General features: G+C 40.9%; 12 non-coding genes across 12 annotated transcripts; all 12 read left to right on the forward strand.

Moving 5' to 3' along the window:
* Positions 1–434: 434 nt before the first annotated feature.
* On the forward strand, positions 435–508 carry trnan-guu (transfer RNA asparagine (anticodon GUU)). Its single transcript has one exon. It is a non-coding gene; the product is annotated as a tRNA-Asn (tRNA).
* Positions 509–1,603: 1,095 nt separating this feature from the next.
* Positions 1,604–1,677, forward strand: trnan-guu (transfer RNA asparagine (anticodon GUU)). The gene has a single exon. It is a non-coding gene; the product is annotated as a tRNA-Asn (tRNA).
* A 1,095-nt stretch (positions 1,678–2,772) lies between these two features.
* trnan-guu (transfer RNA asparagine (anticodon GUU)) lies at positions 2,773–2,846 on the forward strand. Its single transcript has one exon. It is a non-coding gene; the product is annotated as a tRNA-Asn (tRNA).
* Positions 2,847–3,941: 1,095 nt separating this feature from the next.
* trnan-guu (transfer RNA asparagine (anticodon GUU)) lies at positions 3,942–4,015 on the forward strand. Its single transcript has one exon. It is a non-coding gene; the product is annotated as a tRNA-Asn (tRNA).
* Positions 4,016–5,110: 1,095 nt separating this feature from the next.
* trnan-guu (transfer RNA asparagine (anticodon GUU)) lies at positions 5,111–5,184 on the forward strand. Its single transcript has one exon. It is a non-coding gene; the product is annotated as a tRNA-Asn (tRNA).
* Positions 5,185–6,279: 1,095 nt separating this feature from the next.
* On the forward strand, positions 6,280–6,353 carry trnan-guu (transfer RNA asparagine (anticodon GUU)). The gene has a single exon. It is a non-coding gene; the product is annotated as a tRNA-Asn (tRNA).
* A 1,095-nt stretch (positions 6,354–7,448) lies between these two features.
* On the forward strand, positions 7,449–7,522 carry trnan-guu (transfer RNA asparagine (anticodon GUU)). The gene has a single exon. It is a non-coding gene; the product is annotated as a tRNA-Asn (tRNA).
* A 1,095-nt stretch (positions 7,523–8,617) lies between these two features.
* trnan-guu (transfer RNA asparagine (anticodon GUU)) lies at positions 8,618–8,691 on the forward strand. The gene has a single exon. It is a non-coding gene; the product is annotated as a tRNA-Asn (tRNA).
* Positions 8,692–9,786: 1,095 nt separating this feature from the next.
* Positions 9,787–9,860, forward strand: trnan-guu (transfer RNA asparagine (anticodon GUU)). The gene has a single exon. It is a non-coding gene; the product is annotated as a tRNA-Asn (tRNA).
* A 1,095-nt stretch (positions 9,861–10,955) lies between these two features.
* On the forward strand, positions 10,956–11,029 carry trnan-guu (transfer RNA asparagine (anticodon GUU)). The gene has a single exon. It is a non-coding gene; the product is annotated as a tRNA-Asn (tRNA).
* Positions 11,030–12,124: 1,095 nt separating this feature from the next.
* On the forward strand, positions 12,125–12,198 carry trnan-guu (transfer RNA asparagine (anticodon GUU)). Its single transcript has one exon. It is a non-coding gene; the product is annotated as a tRNA-Asn (tRNA).
* A 1,095-nt stretch (positions 12,199–13,293) lies between these two features.
* Positions 13,294–13,367, forward strand: trnan-guu (transfer RNA asparagine (anticodon GUU)). Its single transcript has one exon. It is a non-coding gene; the product is annotated as a tRNA-Asn (tRNA).
* Positions 13,368–14,098: the final 731 nt, after the last annotated feature.

Genomic DNA, 14,098 nt, shown 5'->3' on the forward strand with positions numbered 1-14,098 from the left:
GTGTTTGTGTGTAAATGTATGCCTATACGCCATGAAAGTGACTAGCCACTTCATCATTCTTCCGGAGTCAGTCCCCTAATTATTTTTGAATGGGCTTGGCGATTATATATTACATTTGTGAAAATGCAGTTGTTTAAAATATATATTTATCATAATATATTTGTGATTGTGGCTGAATTTACTCCTGCCAGATGCCTTTTAATATAATGTTGCGCTGACGAACATTGCGCTACATCTTTGCCCTTTTAAGGCCATTCAAAAAGCTAACAAACATTAGAAAACTACAGGGCTACTTCCTTGAAAATGTTGCTGCACTTTCGATGCACGTTAACACAACCATTGGAACAAAGTGTTGTTGTTTCGTAAACTCCATGTTCAGTTGGATGAGAGCACAAATGGCCAGCGATCTAGCGTCAGTATTAAATACACCACAAGTCTCTGTGGCGCAATTGGTTAGCGCGTTAGACTGTTAATCTAAAGGTTGGTGGTTCGAGCCCACCCAGGGACGACAGTTTTCAGTTTGTTGTGCTCCATGATGTCGATGTGACTACCTGTTATGAGATTCCTGTTAAATTGCCGTGCTGAGGGTCAATGCCAACACAAGCCTCTCTCGTGCAATCAGTTAGCGTGTTTGACTGTCAATCTAAAGGTTGGTGCTTTGACACCACCCAGGGATGACATTTTTCAGATTGTGGAGATGTGAACTGACCCTTCCTGACTTGGCGTGAGCTTCCATGAGACTTTGGCCTGCTGAGGGTCAGTATAACCACAAGTCTCTGTGGTGCAATTTGTTGGCGCGTTAGACTGTTAATTTAAAAGTTGGTGATTTGAGCCCACCCAGGGATGCTGTCTTTCTATTTCTAGTGATATGGAAGACCTTCCTGGCCTTACAGTAAGCTTGCTTTTGACCTGCTGTGTTTCCTGTTGTAACATGTGATTGGTGTGTTGTTGAACATGAAAGATGACAAGTTACTATACCTACTGGTAAAATGGCTGTCAATGGTCTCTGATCTTCTGTTACTCAATAGCTTGATCATTCTGTGTTCTCCAAGGAACATATCATTTATTCTTATTAATCTGGCAGGTATGACAACGTAAATGATGTCAATCTGGTATGAAAAAACATAATATTTATATTTATCTCGCGAGAAGGACAATGTTGGTCCAGTGTGTTTGTGTGTAAATGTATGCCTATACGCCATGAAAGTGACTAGCCACTTCATCATTCTTCCGGAGTCAGTCCCCTAATTATTTTTGAATGGGCTTGGCGATTATATATTACATTTGTGAAAATGCAGTTGTTTAAAATATATATTTATCATAATATATTTGTGATTGTGGCTGAATTTACTCCTGCCAGATGCCTTTTAATATAATGTTGCGCTGACGAACATTGCGCTACATCTTTGCCCTTTTAAGGCCATTCAAAAAGCTAACAAACATTAGAAAACTACAGGGCTACTTCCTTGAAAATGTTGCTGCACTTTCGATGCACGTTAACACAACCATTGGAACAAAGTGTTGTTGTTTCGTAAACTCCATGTTCAGTTGGATGAGAGCACAAATGGCCAGCGATCTAGCGTCAGTATTAAATACACCACAAGTCTCTGTGGCGCAATTGGTTAGCGCGTTAGACTGTTAATCTAAAGGTTGGTGGTTCGAGCCCACCCAGGGACGACAGTTTTCAGTTTGTTGTGCTCCATGATGTCGATGTGACTACCTGTTATGAGATTCCTGTTAAATTGCCGTGCTGAGGGTCAATGCCAACACAAGCCTCTCTCGTGCAATCAGTTAGCGTGTTTGACTGTCAATCTAAAGGTTGGTGCTTTGACACCACCCAGGGATGACATTTTTCAGATTGTGGAGATGTGAACTGACCCTTCCTGACTTGGCGTGAGCTTCCATGAGACTTTGGCCTGCTGAGGGTCAGTATAACCACAAGTCTCTGTGGTGCAATTTGTTGGCGCGTTAGACTGTTAATTTAAAAGTTGGTGATTTGAGCCCACCCAGGGATGCTGTCTTTCTATTTCTAGTGATATGGAAGACCTTCCTGGCCTTACAGTAAGCTTGCTTTTGACCTGCTGTGTTTCCTGTTGTAACATGTGATTGGTGTGTTGTTGAACATGAAAGATGACAAGTTACTATACCTACTGGTAAAATGGCTGTCAATGGTCTCTGATCTTCTGTTACTCAATAGCTTGATCATTCTGTGTTCTCCAAGGAACATATAATTTATTCTTATTAATCTGGCAGGTATGACAACGTAAATGATGTCAATCTGGTATGAAAAAACATAATATTTATATTTATCTCGCGAGAAGGACAATGTTGGTCCAGTGTGTTTGTGTGTAAATGTATGCCTATACGCCATGAAAGTGACTAGCCACTTCATCATTCTTCCGGAGTCAGTCCCCTAATTATTTTTGAATGGGCTTGGCGATTATATATTACATTTGTGAAAATGCAGTTGTTTAAAATATATATTTATCATAATATATTTGTGATTGTGGCTGAATTTACTCCTGCCAGATGCCTTTTAATATAATGTTGCGCTGACGAACATTGCGCTACATCTTTGCCCTTTTAAGGCCATTCAAAAAGCTAACAAACATTAGAAAACTACAGGGCTACTTCCTTGAAAATGTTGCTGCACTTTCGATGCACGTTAACACAACCATTGGAACAAAGTGTTGTTGTTTCGTAAACTCCATGTTCAGTTGGATGAGAGCACAAATGGCCAGCGATCTAGCGTCAGTATTAAATACACCACAAGTCTCTGTGGCGCAATTGGTTAGCGCGTTAGACTGTTAATCTAAAGGTTGGTGGTTCGAGCCCACCCAGGGACGACAGTTTTCAGTTTGTTGTGCTCCATGATGTCGATGTGACTACCTGTTATGAGATTCCTGTTAAATTGCCGTGCTGAGGGTCAATGCCAACACAAGCCTCTCTCGTGCAATCAGTTAGCGTGTTTGACTGTCAATCTAAAGGTTGGTGCTTTGACACCACCCAGGGATGACATTTTTCAGATTGTGGAGATGTGAACTGACCCTTCCTGACTTGGCGTGAGCTTCCATGAGACTTTGGCCTGCTGAGGGTCAGTATAACCACAAGTCTCTGTGGTGCAATTTGTTGGCGCGTTAGACTGTTAATTTAAAAGTTGGTGATTTGAGCCCACCCAGGGATGCTGTCTTTCTATTTCTAGTGATATGGAAGACCTTCCTGGCCTTACAGTAAGCTTGCTTTTGACCTGCTGTGTTTCCTGTTGTAACATGTGATTGGTGTGTTGTTGAACATGAAAGATGACAAGTTACTATACCTACTGGTAAAATGGCTGTCAATGGTCTCTGATCTTCTGTTACTCAATAGCTTGATCATTCTGTGTTCTCCAAGGAACATATCATTTATTCTTATTAATCTGGCTAGTATGACAACGTAAATGATGTCAATCTGGTATGAAAAAACATATTATTTATATTTATCTCGCGAGAAGGACAATGTTGGTCCAGTGTGTTTGTGTGTAAATGTATGCCTATACGCCATGAAAGTGACTAGCCACTTCATCATTCTTCCGGAGTCAGTCCCCTAATTATTTTTGAATGGGCTTGGCGATTATATATTACATTTGTGAAAATGCAGTTGTTTAAAATATATATTTATCATAATATATTTGTGATTGTGGCTGAATTTACTCCTGCCAGATGCCTTTTAATATAATGTTGCGCTGACGAACATTGCGCTACATCTTTGCCCTTTTAAGGCCATTCAAAAAGCTAACAAACATTAGAAAACTACAGGGCTACTTCCTTGAAAATGTTGCTGCACTTTCGATGCACGTTAACACAACCATTGGAACAAAGTGTTGTTGTTTCGTAAACTCCATGTTCAGTTGGATGAGAGCACAAATGGCCAGCGATCTAGCGTCAGTATTAAATACACCACAAGTCTCTGTGGCGCAATTGGTTAGCGCGTTAGACTGTTAATCTAAAGGTTGGTGGTTCGAGCCCACCCAGGGACGACAGTTTTCAGTTTGTTGTGCTCCATGATGTCGATGTGACTACCTGTTATGAGATTCCTGTTAAATTGCCGTGCTGAGGGTCAATGCCAACACAAGCCTCTCTCGTGCAATCAGTTAGCGTGTTTGACTGTCAATCTAAAGGTTGGTGCTTTGACACCACCCAGGGATGACATTTTTCAGATTGTGGAGATGTGAACTGACCCTTCCTGACTTGGCGTGAGCTTCCATGAGACTTTGGCCTGCTGAGGGTCAGTATAACCACAAGTCTCTGTGGTGCAATTTGTTGGCGCGTTAGACTGTTAATTTAAAAGTTGGTGATTTGAGCCCACCCAGGGATGCTGTCTTTCTATTTCTAGTGATATGGAAGACCTTCCTGGCCTTACAGTAAGCTTGCTTTTGACCTGCTGTGTTTCCTGTTGTAACATGTGATTGGTGTGTTGTTGAACATGAAAGATGACAAGTTACTATACCTACTGGTAAAATGGCTGTCAATGGTCTCTGATCTTCTGTTACTCAATAGCTTGATCATTCTGTGTTCTCCAAGGAACATATCATTTATTCTTATTAATCTGGCTAGTATGACAACGTAAATGATGTCAATCTGGTATGAAAAAACATAATATTTATATTTATCTCGCGAGAAGGACAATGTTGGTCCAGTGTGTTTGTGTGTAAATGTATGCCTATACGCCATGAAAGTGACTAGCCACTTCATCATTCTTCCGGAGTCAGTCCCCTAATTATTTTTGAATGGGCTTGGCGATTATATATTACATTTGTGAAAATGCAGTTGTTTAAAATATATATTTATCATAATATATTTGTGATTGTGGCTGAATTTACTCCTGCCAGATGCCTTTTAATATAATGTTGCGCTGACGAACATTGCGCTACATCTTTGCCCTTTTAAGGCCATTCAAAAAGCTAACAAACATTAGAAAACTACAGGGCTACTTCCTTGAAAATGTTGCTGCACTTTCGATGCACGTTAACACAACCATTGGAACAAAGTGTTGTTGTTTCGTAAACTCCATGTTCAGTTGGATGAGAGCACAAATGGCCAGCGATCTAGCGTCAGTATTAAATACACCACAAGTCTCTGTGGCGCAATTGGTTAGCGCGTTAGACTGTTAATCTAAAGGTTGGTGGTTCGAGCCCACCCAGGGACGACAGTTTTCAGTTTGTTGTGCTCCATGATGTCGATGTGACTACCTGTTATGAGATTCCTGTTAAATTGCCGTGCTGAGGGTCAATGCCAACACAAGCCTCTCTCGTGCAATCAGTTAGCGTGTTTGACTGTCAATCTAAAGGTTGGTGCTTTGACACCACCCAGGGATGACATTTTTCAGATTGTGGAGATGTGAACTGACCCTTCCTGACTTGGCGTGAGCTTCCATGAGACTTTGGCCTGCTGAGGGTCAGTATAACCACAAGTCTCTGTGGTGCAATTTGTTGGCGCGTTAGACTGTTAATTTAAAAGTTGGTGATTTGAGCCCACCCAGGGATGCTGTCTTTCTATTTCTAGTGATATGGAAGACCTTCCTGGCCTTACAGTAAGCTTGCTTTTGACCTGCTGTGTTTCCTGTTGTAACATGTGATTGGTGTGTTGTTGAACATGAAAGATGACAAGTTACTATACCTACTGGTAAAATGGCTGTCAATGGTCTCTGATCTTCTGTTACTCAATAGCTTGATCATTCTGTGTTCTCCAAGGAACATATCATTTATTCTTATTAATCTGGCTAGTATGACAACGTAAATGATGTCAATCTGGTATGAAAAAACATATTATTTATATTTATCTCGCGAGAAGGACAATGTTGGTCCAGTGTGTTTGTGTGTAAATGTATGCCTATACGCCATGAAAGTGACTAGCCACTTCATCATTCTTCCGGAGTCAGTCCCCTAATTATTTTTGAATGGGCTTGGCGATTATATATTACATTTGTGAAAATGCAGTTGTTTAAAATATATATTTATCATAATATATTTGTGATTGTGGCTGAATTTACTCCTGCCAGATGCCTTTTAATATAATGTTGCGCTGACGAACATTGCGCTACATCTTTGCCCTTTTAAGGCCATTCAAAAAGCTAACAAACATTAGAAAACTACAGGGCTACTTCCTTGAAAATGTTGCTGCACTTTCGATGCACGTTAACACAACCATTGGAACAAAGTGTTGTTGTTTCGTAAACTCCATGTTCAGTTGGATGAGAGCACAAATGGCCAGCGATCTAGCGTCAGTATTAAATACACCACAAGTCTCTGTGGCGCAATTGGTTAGCGCGTTAGACTGTTAATCTAAAGGTTGGTGGTTCGAGCCCACCCAGGGACGACAGTTTTCAGTTTGTTGTGCTCCATGATGTCGATGTGACTACCTGTTATGAGATTCCTGTTAAATTGCCGTGCTGAGGGTCAATGCCAACACAAGCCTCTCTCGTGCAATCAGTTAGCGTGTTTGACTGTCAATCTAAAGGTTGGTGCTTTGACACCACCCAGGGATGACATTTTTCAGATTGTGGAGATGTGAACTGACCCTTCCTGACTTGGCGTGAGCTTCCATGAGACTTTGGCCTGCTGAGGGTCAGTATAACCACAAGTCTCTGTGGTGCAATTTGTTGGCGCGTTAGACTGTTAATTTAAAAGTTGGTGATTTGAGCCCACCCAGGGATGCTGTCTTTCTATTTCTAGTGATATGGAAGACCTTCCTGGCCTTACAGTAAGCTTGCTTTTGACCTGCTGTGTTTCCTGTTGTAACATGTGATTGGTGTGTTGTTGAACATGAAAGATGACAAGTTACTATACCTACTGGTAAAATGGCTGTCAATGGTCTCTGATCTTCTGTTACTCAATAGCTTGATCATTCTGTGTTCTCCAAGGAACATATCATTTATTCTTATTAATCTGGCAGGTATGACAACGTAAATGATGTCAATCTGGTATGAAAAAACATAATATTTATATTTATCTCGCGAGAAGGACAATGTTGGTCCAGTGTGTTTGTGTGTAAATGTATGCCTATACGCCATGAAAGTGACTAGCCACTTCATCATTCTTCCGGAGTCAGTCCCCTAATTATTTTTGAATGGGCTTGGCGATTATATATTACATTTGTGAAAATGCAGTTGTTTAAAATATATATTTATCATAATATATTTGTGATTGTGGCTGAATTTACTCCTGCCAGATGCCTTTTAATATAATGTTGCGCTGACGAACATTGCGCTACATCTTTGCCCTTTTAAGGCCATTCAAAAAGCTAACAAACATTAGAAAACTACAGGGCTACTTCCTTGAAAATGTTGCTGCACTTTCGATGCACGTTAACACAACCATTGGAACAAAGTGTTGTTGTTTCGTAAACTCCATGTTCAGTTGGATGAGAGCACAAATGGCCAGCGATCTAGCGTCAGTATTAAATACACCACAAGTCTCTGTGGCGCAATTGGTTAGCGCGTTAGACTGTTAATCTAAAGGTTGGTGGTTCGAGCCCACCCAGGGACGACAGTTTTCAGTTTGTTGTGCTCCATGATGTCGATGTGACTACCTGTTATGAGATTCCTGTTAAATTGCCGTGCTGAGGGTCAATGCCAACACAAGCCTCTCTCGTGCAATCAGTTAGCGTGTTTGACTGTCAATCTAAAGGTTGGTGCTTTGACACCACCCAGGGATGACATTTTTCAGATTGTGGAGATGTGAACTGACCCTTCCTGACTTGGCGTGAGCTTCCATGAGACTTTGGCCTGCTGAGGGTCAGTATAACCACAAGTCTCTGTGGTGCAATTTGTTGGCGCGTTAGACTGTTAATTTAAAAGTTGGTGATTTGAGCCCACCCAGGGATGCTGTCTTTCTATTTCTAGTGATATGGAAGACCTTCCTGGCCTTACAGTAAGCTTGCTTTTGACCTGCTGTGTTTCCTGTTGTAACATGTGATTGGTGTGTTGTTGAACATGAAAGATGACAAGTTACTATACCTACTGGTAAAATGGCTGTCAATGGTCTCTGATCTTCTGTTACTCAATAGCTTGATCATTCTGTGTTCTCCAAGGAACATATCATTTATTCTTATTAATCTGGCTAGTATGACAACGTAAATGATGTCAATCTGGTATGAAAAAACATAATATTTATATTTATCTCGCGAGAAGGACAATGTTGGTCCAGTGTGTTTGTGTGTAAATGTATGCCTATACGCCATGAAAGTGACTAGCCACTTCATCATTCTTCCGGAGTCAGTCCCCTAATTATTTTTGAATGGGCTTGGCGATTATATATTACATTTGTGAAAATGCAGTTGTTTAAAATATATATTTATCATAATATATTTGTGATTGTGGCTGAATTTACTCCTGCCAGATGCCTTTTAATATAATGTTGCGCTGACGAACATTGCGCTACATCTTTGCCCTTTTAAGGCCATTCAAAAAGCTAACAAACATTAGAAAACTACAGGGCTACTTCCTTGAAAATGTTGCTGCACTTTCGATGCACGTTAACACAACCATTGGAACAAAGTGTTGTTGTTTCGTAAACTCCATGTTCAGTTGGATGAGAGCACAAATGGCCAGCGATCTAGCGTCAGTATTAAATACACCACAAGTCTCTGTGGCGCAATTGGTTAGCGCGTTAGACTGTTAATCTAAAGGTTGGTGGTTCGAGCCCACCCAGGGACGACAGTTTTCAGTTTGTTGTGCTCCATGATGTCGATGTGACTACCTGTTATGAGATTCCTGTTAAATTGCCGTGCTGAGGGTCAATGCCAACACAAGCCTCTCTCGTGCAATCAGTTAGCGTGTTTGACTGTCAATCTAAAGGTTGGTGCTTTGACACCACCCAGGGATGACATTTTTCAGATTGTGGAGATGTGAACTGACCCTTCCTGACTTGGCGTGAGCTTCCATGAGACTTTGGCCTGCTGAGGGTCAGTATAACCACAAGTCTCTGTGGTGCAATTTGTTGGCGCGTTAGACTGTTAATTTAAAAGTTGGTGATTTGAGCCCACCCAGGGATGCTGTCTTTCTATTTCTAGTGATATGGAAGACCTTCCTGGCCTTACAGTAAGCTTGCTTTTGACCTGCTGTGTTTCCTGTTGTAACATGTGATTGGTGTGTTGTTGAACATGAAAGATGACAAGTTACTATACCTACTGGTAAAATGGCTGTCAATGGTCTCTGATCTTCTGTTACTCAATAGCTTGATCATTCTGTGTTCTCCAAGGAACATATCATTTATTCTTATTAATCTGGCTAGTATGACAACGTAAATGATGTCAATCTGGTATGAAAAAACATATTATTTATATTTATCTCGCGAGAAGGACAATGTTGGTCCAGTGTGTTTGTGTGTAAATGTATGCCTATACGCCATGAAAGTGACTAGCCACTTCATCATTCTTCCGGAGTCAGTCCCCTAATTATTTTTGAATGGGCTTGGCGATTATATATTACATTTGTGAAAATGCAGTTGTTTAAAATATATATTTATCATAATATATTTGTGATTGTGGCTGAATTTACTCCTGCCAGATGCCTTTTAATATAATGTTGCGCTGACGAACATTGCGCTACATCTTTGCCCTTTTAAGGCCATTCAAAAAGCTAACAAACATTAGAAAACTACAGGGCTACTTCCTTGAAAATGTTGCTGCACTTTCGATGCACGTTAACACAACCATTGGAACAAAGTGTTGTTGTTTCGTAAACTCCATGTTCAGTTGGATGAGAGCACAAATGGCCAGCGATCTAGCGTCAGTATTAAATACACCACAAGTCTCTGTGGCGCAATTGGTTAGCGCGTTAGACTGTTAATCTAAAGGTTGGTGGTTCGAGCCCACCCAGGGACGACAGTTTTCAGTTTGTTGTGCTCCATGATGTCGATGTGACTACCTGTTATGAGATTCCTGTTAAATTGCCGTGCTGAGGGTCAATGCCAACACAAGCCTCTCTCGTGCAATCAGTTAGCGTGTTTGACTGTCAATCTAAAGGTTGGTGCTTTGACACCACCCAGGGATGACATTTTTCAGATTGTGGAGATGTGAACTGACCCTTCCTGACTTGGCGTGAGCTTCCATGAGACTTTGGCCTGCTGAGGGTCAGTATAACCACAAGTCTCTGTGGTGCAATTTGTTGGCGCGTTAGACTGTTAATTTAAAAGTTGGTGATTTGAGCCCACCCAGGGATGCTGTCTTTCTATTTCTAGTGATATGGAAGACCTTCCTGGCCTTACAGTAAGCTTGCTTTTGACCTGCTGTGTTTCCTGTTGTAACATGTGATTGGTGTGTTGTTGAACATGAAAGATGACAAGTTACTATACCTACTGGTAAAATGGCTGTCAATGGTCTCTGATCTTCTGTTACTCAATAGCTTGATCATTCTGTGTTCTCCAAGGAACATATCATTTATTCTTATTAATCTGGCTAGTATGACAACGTAAATGATGTCAATCTGGTATGAAAAAACATAATATTTATATTTATCTCGCGAGAAGGACAATGTTGGTCCAGTGTGTTTGTGTGTAAATGTATGCCTATACGCCATGAAAGTGACTAGCCACTTCATCATTCTTCCGGAGTCAGTCCCCTAATTATTTTTGAATGGGCTTGGCGATTATATATTACATTTGTGAAAATGCAGTTGTTTAAAATATATATTTATCATAATATATTTGTGATTGTGGCTGAATTTACTCCTGCCAGATGCCTTTTAATATAATGTTGCGCTGACGAACATTGCGCTACATCTTTGCCCTTTTAAGGCCATTCAAAAAGCTAACAAACATTAGAAAACTACAGGGCTACTTCCTTGAAAATGTTGCTGCACTTTCGATGCACGTTAACACAACCATTGGAACAAAGTGTTGTTGTTTCGTAAACTCCATGTTCAGTTGGATGAGAGCACAAATGGCCAGCGATCTAGCGTCAGTATTAAATACACCACAAGTCTCTGTGGCGCAATTGGTTAGCGCGTTAGACTGTTAATCTAAAGGTTGGTGGTTCGAGCCCACCCAGGGACGACAGTTTTCAGTTTGTTGTGCTCCATGATGTCGATGTGACTACCTGTTATGAGATTCCTGTTAAATTGCCGTGCTGAGGGTCAATGCCAACACAAGCCTCTCTCGTGCAATCAGTTAGCGTGTTTGACTGTCAATCTAAAGGTTGGTGCTTTGACACCACCCAGGGATGACATTTTTCAGATTGTGGAGATGTGAACTGACCCTTCCTGACTTGGCGTGAGCTTCCATGAGACTTTGGCCTGCTGAGGGTCAGTATAACCACAAGTCTCTGTGGTGCAATTTGTTGGCGCGTTAGACTGTTAATTTAAAAGTTGGTGATTTGAGCCCACCCAGGGATGCTGTCTTTCTATTTCTAGTGATATGGAAGACCTTCCTGGCCTTACAGTAAGCTTGCTTTTGACCTGCTGTGTTTCCTGTTGTAACATGTGATTGGTGTGTTGTTGAACATGAAAGATGACAAGTTACTATACCTACTGGTAAAATGGCTGTCAATGGTCTCTGATCTTCTGTTACTCAATAGCTTGATCATTCTGTGTTCTCCAAGGAACATATCATTTATTCTTATTAATCTGGCTAGTATGACAACGTAAATGATGTCAATCTGGTATGAAAAAACATATTATTTATATTTATCTCGCGAGAAGGACAATGTTGGTCCAGTGTGTTTGTGTGTAAATGTATGCCTATACGCCATGAAAGTGACTAGCCACTTCATCATTCTTCCGGAGTCAGTCCCCTAATTATTTTTGAATGGGCTTGGCGATTATATATTACATTTGTGAAAATGCAGTTGTTTAAAATATATATTTATCATAATATATTTGTGATTGTGGCTGAATTTACTCCTGCCAGATGCCTTTTAATATAATGTTGCGCTGACGAACATTGCGCTACATCTTTGCCCTTTTAAGGCCATTCAAAAAGCTAACAAACATTAGAAAACTACAGGGCTACTTCCTTGAAAATGTTGCTGCACTTTCGATGCACGTTAACACAACCATTGGAACAAAGTGTTGTTGTTTCGTAAACTCCATGTTCAGTTGGATGAGAGCACAAATGGCCAGCGATCTAGCGTCAGTATTAAATACACCACAAGTCTCTGTGGCGCAATTGGTTAGCGCGTTAGACTGTTAATCTAAAGGTTGGTGGTTCGAGCCCACCCAGGGACGACAGTTTTCAGTTTGTTGTGCTCCATGATGTCGATGTGACTACCTGTTATGAGATTCCTGTTAAATTGCCGTGCTGAGGGTCAATGCCAACACAAGCCTCTCTCGTGCAATCAGTTAGCGTGTTTGACTGTCAATCTAAAGGTTGGTGCTTTGACACCACCCAGGGATGACATTTTTCAGATTGTGGAGATGTGAACTGACCCTTCCTGACTTGGCGTGAGCTTCCATGAGACTTTGGCCTGCTGAGGGTCAGTATAACCACAAGTCTCTGTGGTGCAATTTGTTGGCGCGTTAGACTGTTAATTTAAAAGTTGGTGATTTGAGCCCACCCAGGGATGCTGTCTTTCTATTTCTAGTGATATGGAAGACCTTCCTGGCCTTACAGTAAGCTTGCTTTTGACCTGCTGTGTTTCCTGTTGTAACATGTGATTGGTGTGTTGTTGAACATGAAAGATGACAAGTTACTATACCTACTGGTAAAATGGCTGTCAATGGTCTCTGATCTTCTGTTACTCAATAGCTTGATCATTCTGTGTTCTCCAAGGAACATATCATTTATTCTTATTAATCTGGCTAGTATGACAACGTAAATGATGTCAATCTGGTATGAAAAAACATATTATTTATATTTATCTCGCGAGAAGGACAATGTTGGTCCAGTGTGTTTGTGTGTAAATGTATGCCTATACGCCATGAAAGTGACTAGCCACTTCATCATTCTTCCGGAGTCAGTCCCCTAATTATTTTTGAATGGGCTTGGCGATTATATATTACATTTGTGAAAATGCAGTTGTTTAAAATATATATTTATCATAATATATTTGTGATTGTGGCTGAATTTACTCCTGCCAGATGCCTTTTAATATAATGTTGCGCTGACGAACATTGCGCTACATCTTTGCCCTTTTAAGGCCATTCAAAAAGCTAACAAACATTAGAAAACTACAGGGCTACTTCCTTGAAAATGTTGCTGCACTTTCGATGCACGTTAACACAACCATTGGAACAAAGTGTTGTTGTTTCGTAAACTCCATGTTCAGTTGGATGAGAGCACAAATGGCCAGCGATCTAGCGTCAGTATTAAATACACCACAAGTCTCTGTGGCGCAATTGGTTAGCGCGTTAGACTGTTAATCTAAAGGTTGGTGGTTCGAGCCCACCCAGGGACGACAGTTTTCAGTTTGTTGTGCTCCATGATGTCGATGTGACTACCTGTTATGAGATTCCTGTTAAATTGCCGTGCTGAGGGTCAATGCCAACACAAGCCTCTCTCGTGCAATCAGTTAGCGTGTTTGACTGTCAATCTAAAGGTTGGTGCTTTGACACCACCCAGGGATGACATTTTTCAGATTGTGGAGATGTGAACTGACCCTTCCTGACTTGGCGTGAGCTTCCATGAGACTTTGGCCTGCTGAGGGTCAGTATAACCACAAGTCTCTGTGGTGCAATTTGTTGGCGCGTTAGACTGTTAATTTAAAAGTTGGTGATTTGAGCCCACCCAGGGATGCTGTCTTTCTATTTCTAGTGATATGGAAGACCTTCCTGGCCTTACAGTAAGCTTGCTTTTGACCTGCTGTGTTTCCTGTTGTAACATGTGATTGGTGTGTTGTTGAACATGAAAGATGACAAGTTACTATACCTACTGGTAAAATGGCTGTCAATGGTCTCTGATCTTCTGTTACTCAATAGCTTGATCATTCTGTGTTCTCCAAGGAACATATCATTTATTCTTATTAATCTGGCTAGTATGACAACGTAAATGATGTCAATCTGGTATGAAAAAACATATTATTTATATTTATCTCGCGAGAAGGACAATGTTGGTCCAGTGTGTTTGTGTGTAAATGTATGCCTATACGCCATGAAAGTGACTAGCCACTTCATCATTCTTCCGGAGTCA

Source organism: Oncorhynchus clarkii, chromosome 21 (assembly GCF_045791955.1).
Source record: "Oncorhynchus clarkii lewisi isolate Uvic-CL-2024 chromosome 21, UVic_Ocla_1.0, whole genome shotgun sequence".
Taxonomy (NCBI): Eukaryota; Metazoa; Chordata; class Actinopteri; order Salmoniformes; family Salmonidae; genus Oncorhynchus; species Oncorhynchus clarkii.